The sequence below is a fragment of the Corylus avellana genome, chromosome 1, assembly GCF_965113065.1.
Source record: "Corylus avellana chromosome 1, dhCorAvel1.hap1.2, whole genome shotgun sequence".
Classification (NCBI taxonomy): Eukaryota; Viridiplantae; Streptophyta; class Magnoliopsida; order Fagales; family Betulaceae; genus Corylus; species Corylus avellana.
In genome coordinates, this window is record NC_142490.1 from 16092822 (window position 1) to 16099612 (window position 6791).

Here is a 6791-nt window from a genome sequence, read left to right on the forward strand (position 1 = left end):
AGGCACGCATTGGGGTTCAAGTATTTATAGTAGGAATTCTAGGCGCTTCTCTGTACACGTGGCACAAATACATGCCGTAGTTTTTTTAATTTAGAGTTAAATGACAGGCTAACAGTAACTTGTATAGTAATATGAAGTTATATCTATGCAGAGCCAAATTAATCTCAAATTTTCTACTAACTCTTGCTCATTTTTCATAAAATTTTCTCGGTACAAATAATAAATAGATTTTTTTAATATATATATATTAAAAAAATGTATAGTTATATATAATTTTGTTTTCAAAAAATTTAGATATATGTGATGCTACCGATTAAATAGCAGAGTCTCAGATTATAAGATAAAATTGTATGTGAGCATGTTAATTAAGTCAATAATTCAAAGAGTAATGATTATATTTAATTTGAGGTTGTGATAAATAATGAAAGGCACTTAATTTCAAAAGAAAAACTACTTTATTGACTGTCTACGAATAAATCCAAGAATGAATAGAGTTTAATTGGGAGTTTATCTCAATGTTTACAAAGACTCTACGCCTCAAGCCTTTGAATTTGAATTTTCTCCAATTCATTTGAACTGGAGATCGAATATCCAGTTAATGATATTTTTTTTTCCTTAAAAAGTGAAAAGACAAAAATACCTATAAAGTATAACTAACCAAATATTCTATAATTCATTTGAAGTGAAGAGGATCATGTTCTCAAATCTTTACAAGGATTAATTTGCCTGTTAAATTTCGAATGGGCCACCTAGATGATGTCAATAGTTTCGAGTGATAATCAATAAAGCTTATATCCACTTTCTTGACAGACTACTTAAGACCAACTCCACTTACTAATCAAAAATAATAATAATAACTCCACTCACTTTTGACTAACAATAAATAAAAATAAATTAATAAATAAATAAATTGATATAAGATAAGATGTAACATTTGGTATATTGGTCCGTCCACTTTAGGCTTTAACGTTTGTGCGAATGCAAACACAATTGACCCCTAACTTCCTATCATATATATATATAAAAGCCGAGTTTTGACGTAGGGAATGCTTAGAATTGCGACACGTGTCCTCCTAACTCTATTTCCCACGTCTCTCTCTCTCTCTCTCCCTTTATCTCAACTTAAATGTCTTAAACTTTTTTGAGAAAAATGTTTTCAACTAATTCAATGGTTTAAGACATTTAATTAATTGTGCTAACTCTCACTCTCCCATAATTTGTGTTTCAACCGTTTTTGTCTCTCTCTCTCTCTCCCTCTATCTCCTCTTAAATGTCTTAAACTAATTCTATGGTTTAAGATAATTAATTGTGCTAACTCTCACTCTCCCATAATTTGTGTTTCAATCGTTTTTTATTTTTATTTTTAAATTAATTGTGCTAACTCTCTCCCATAATTTGTCATATATTATATATATAAAAGCCGAGTTTTGACGTAGGGAATGCTTAGAATTGCGACACGTGTCCTTCTAACTCTATTTCCCACGTCTCTCTCTCTCTCTCTCTCTCCCTCTATCTTAACTTAAATGTCTTAAACTTTTTTGAGAAAAATGTCTTCAACTAATTCAATGGTTTAAGACATTTAATTAATTGTGCTAACTCTCACTCTCCCATAATTTGTGTTTCAACCGTTTTTGTCTCTCTCTCTCTCTCTCTCTCTCTCTCTCCCTCTATCTCCTCTTAAATGTCTTAAACTAATTCTATGGTTTAAGATAATTAATTGTGCTAACTCTCATTTTCCCATAATTTGTGTTTCAATCGTTTTTTTTTTAATTTTTAAATTAATTGTGCTAACTCTCTCCCATAATTTGTGTTTCAACCGTTTTCTCTCTCTCTCTCTCTCTCTCTCTCCCTCTATCTCCATTTAATTGTCGTAAATCTCTTTCCCATAATTTGTGTTTCAATCGTTTTTTTTTTTTTTTTTTAAATTAATTATGCTAACTCTCTCTCTCTCTCCCTCTATCTCCACTTAATTGTCTTAAATCTCTCTCTTTCTCCCTCTATCTCAATTTAAATGTCTTAAACTAATTCTATGATTTAAGACAATTAATTGTGCTAACTTTCATTCTCCCATAATTTGTGTTTCAATCGTTTTTTTTTTTAAAAAAAAATTAATTGTGCTAACTCTCTCCCATAATTTGTGTTTCAACCGTTTTTTGTCTCTCTCTCTCTCTCTCTCTCTCCCTCTATCTCCACTTAATTGTCTTAAATCTCTCCCCCATAATTTGTGTTTTAATAGTTTTTTTTTTTTTTTTTAATTAATTGTGCTAACTCTCTCCCATAATTTGTGTTTCAATCGTTTTTTGTCTCTCTCTCTCTCTCTCTTTTTCTCTATCCCCACTTAATTGTCTTAAATCTCTCTCCCATAATTTTATATCTGAATTCCTTTTTTTTTTTTTTAATTAATTGTGATAATTCTCACTCTCCCATAATCTCTCTCTCATAATTTATGTTTCAACCGTTTTTTTTTAATATAATTTTATATTTGAACCTTTTCTTCTCTCTCTAAACTAATTATATGGTGTAAGTGTCTTAACTATTTTTCTCTCCCATAATTTTGTCTCTCTCTCTCTCCCATAATTTTCTCCACTTAAATGTCTTAAATCTCTCTCTCTCTCTCTCTCTCCCATAATTTATGTTTGAACCAATTTTTTGATTTTTTATTTGTAATGCATTGAGTTGTCTTAATAAAGAATACAAAAGGTTTTCAAATTCTCTATTTCTCTCTCTTTATTTAATTTTCTTTTTATCTTCTCTTGCTTTATGTTTATATCTTAATGTGAGATATATTATTATATATATATATATTCATCATCATCATAATGCATTGAATTGTCTTAATGAAGAAAACAAAAAGTTTTTAAATTCTCTATTTCTCTCTCTTTATTTAATTTTCTTTTTATCTTCTCTTCCTTTATGTTTATATCTCAATATGAGACAATTAAAATATATGAGTTTTATTTGTAATATATTTAATTGTCTTAATGAAGAAAACAAAAGGTTCCCAAATTATTTCTTTCTTTCTCTGTTTATTTTTCTTTTTCTCTTCTCTTGCTTTCTATTTATATCTCAATGTTCTTCTGTCAATTTCACACTCAAATCAGGGAAAAGACAAGACTACAAGAGAGAGGTAGAGAGAGTTTCTAATCGTTGTTTCTCAATGATTTCTTTTCTTTATTTTATTTTTTTGCAAGAATAGTTCTTTTAAATTTTCCAATCGTTGTTTCTCAATGAAAAATTATACTATTCTCAATGAAGAGTAGAATAGTTATTTTCAATTATATTAGTATTTTCATTTTATTCGTTTTTTTATCTTTATTTTCGGTGCTTATGTTCTTCCATTTTTGTTTTTGTCCCATATATTTTTTTCTAATTTTTTTTTTCTTCTCTTACTTTCTATTTATATCTCAATGTTCCTTTGTAAATTTTACAATCAATTTAGAAAAAGACAAGAGAGAGAGAGAGAGAGAGAAAGAGATTTGCATTGCTGTTTCTCAATGAAAAATTATACTATAGTTATTTTTTTGATATATATTTTTTTTCTAGAACAGTTCTTTTCAATTTTTCAATCGTTGTTTCTTAATGAAAAATTATACTACAGTTTTTTTTTTTTTTTTTAATCTAGAATAGTTATTTTGAATTAGTATTTTTTTTTCCTTTTATTTATCTTTATTTCCGGTGCTTATGTTCTTCCTCTTTTTTTTTGTCCCTTATTTTTTTCTTATAATTTATATATTATTTTTGATTCAAATGATTACTTTTCTTTGGTAAATTTTACATTGAACTCAAGAAATAATAATGAGAGAGAGTTTCTTATCGTTATTTTTGGTTGATAATTTTTTAGTTTGTACATGTTGTTGTTCATTGAGTGATTTAATTTTTTTTATCTGTTTACATGCTTAATTAATGGATGACATTGGTTTTTAAGGTTTCATTGGAATCGAGAAACGTATACAGTAGAAAAAGACAATTCTTTCAATTATATTAAAATTTTATTTTTAGTTTTTTATTTTATCTTTATTTAATGTATTTATGGTCTTCCATTGTTATCCCTTAAATTTTCTACTAATTTATATATTATTTATTCAAATTGAATATTTTTCTTTTGTAAATTTCACATTGAATTAGGAAATGATAGTGAAAGAGTTTCCTATCATTATTTTTGGTACGGTGTAGGATGCTTTTTTAGATTATGTCAATGTTCATTGTGTAGATTTTTTCGTCTTTGTTTTCCTGTATGTCTTAAAATTAGTTTCATTTACTTTATATATGTGAAGGATGGCTGTTAAAAAAAAAAAATTGGTTATGTTCTTCCATTTTTTTCCCTTAAATTTTATACTAATTTATATATTATTTTTTCAAATTGATTAGTTTTCTTTTGTAAATTTCACGTTGAATTAAGGGAAATGATAGTGAAAAAATTTCCTATCATTATTTTTGGTACGATGTATAATTAGATTATGTCAATATTCCTGCCAATGTTTTTTATCTCTTTCATTTTTAAAAAGAAAAATTAAACTACCAACATTCTTTTGTTTACAAAATTAGTAAACATAACTGTAATCAAATATAAATATGCTCATATATTTTAGAACACTTCTTTATTTTTGTTAGTGTAATAGAAAAATTTCTCAAAAAAATTGTTTATGAGGAGAAAGTTCAACTCCTGAAAGACAAAAGTTTACCATAATGGATTGTATAGTGGAGGAGAAGTGGTGTCATTGTTGGAATATAATGATTAATCAATCATTTTGTATAATTGATTAATCTATGTTTTTATTTTGAATTTTTTTTCCTTTATATTTCATTTTAAACTACATATATGGGAACAAATATTTAATATGTTTCAGTTTATAAGAACTAAAATTTATGAATTTTTAAATTTATTAGATATGTATTGAGTAAAACTATGGTTTAAAAGGATCTTATGAACATTTGCCATTTTTAGTAGCTAATTAGTTAATTAAGAGAAGAAAATAAAAATTGTTGTTGATAATCTTTTAAAGAATTTTTGAGTAAATTACAAAAAAAAAAAAACCCGGCGCGTAGCACGGGCTCTAAGCTAGTATTAAATAATATATCAGCTGAGACTAATCTCTTCCAACATCAGACATATATATGTAAATGAAGTCCATCCTTGTCCTCCTGAGCGATAACAACTGAACAGAGGACTTTTGACAATTAGAGTTTTAAGTAGGAATCAAATGTTAATTAAGAGACTAATTAAATTTAGCATTAGCATTACGCCTACGTCTCTCATCCCAAACCTTCCTTGCCGAATCATCCAAATTTAGCATTACTGGATAAATTTATTTATTGATTATTTATTTTCCATCTAAAAAATGTTAAAACTGACGTAAAACTATTTAAAATAGGCCCTAGGAAGAGGCATAAGGAAGGCTTAAAATACCCTTACCTAAAAAGTGGTTCTGGTTTTATCCAAAAAAAGAAAAAAAAGTGGTTATGCGCAGGAACGGAACCAGGAAGTACTATGGGCAGGGGCCGGGCCAAGGCATAAATTAAAATTATTTTTGAAGTGAAATTAAAAATATATTAAGCTCTTCGAATTTTATCCCGTTGATTAAGATCATAACCCCATATCTGATGACGCAATCTAAGATCAAACTCTAATGAACTAATATCAAATTGATTGGCATCAGCTCTCAGAGGTTTTTTAGGAGAATTTTTAGAAATTGGGATATCATAAATTAGTGATAATGTATTACGAATATTGACATTTGAACTTTGTGCATTTTTTCTTTTGAAAAATTCAAGTATTGTATTTGGCTTTCCCATCATCTATAAATAAATTTACATGGTCATATTAGAGTCTTTAGAAAATAAAGAAAAAATATGCATAGGTTAACAATGAACAAACTCACACAAAGAACAATATAATATAAATAGCTTTCATGTATCAAATTCTCAAATTAAATGTTTAAATTATAACAACCAATATTCTCAATATTTAATAACCATAATATCCAAATTACAAGACTACTTAGATCAGAAATTGAGCTTAGAATACTAACCTCAAAAAGTGCAACTTGCATTGAGTTATTTTGCACCGCTTCTAAATGGTTTTGTCATCTACGAGTTGTTGTTCTGCATGTGTTAGGAAAGACAAAAACAAATTAACAACTCTCTCATTATTTTGATTTGAATTATTGTCAATTTTGTGAGTTGCAAGCTAAGGAGATGATTAAAAAACTCAAGAATTAAGAATTTAAGGATCTCTTTGAGAGACCTTGTTTTACATTGAATAAATTGTTTTACACTCACAGTAATTACAATTTATATGAAATTAAAAATTGCCTTTAAGTAAATTACATTGACGTTGTTCAAAAATTCCCCATATCTTCTTGGCTCTAACATCAATTTCTCTAAGATTTTCAGAAATTGACATGGGAGAATGGAATTTCTCTAACATCAATTTCTCTAAGTAAATTACATTGAAACTCATATTTCCTTCCTACAGCCCAACCCACCACCAAGTACCCTGATCAGGTCCCTCAAAATCCCAAAATGCTACAAAGAGTCTACTCTGTCATTTACGAACAATGCTAAGCTTGCAACTTTTGTTTGACTGACAACCATCTAAGGAGGAAGTCAATTATTGCAAGGATTTAAGAACCTCTTTGATAGATTCACTCAACAATTATTTCTAGGATTTGGTTAGCTTTTTCAATGCCTTGAGATAACTCGATATATTTTACTTGATTAATCGATATGATCATGTGGATAGACTATCAGTTACCTCTTTATAATGGTTATAATATACATATTTGTCTGTG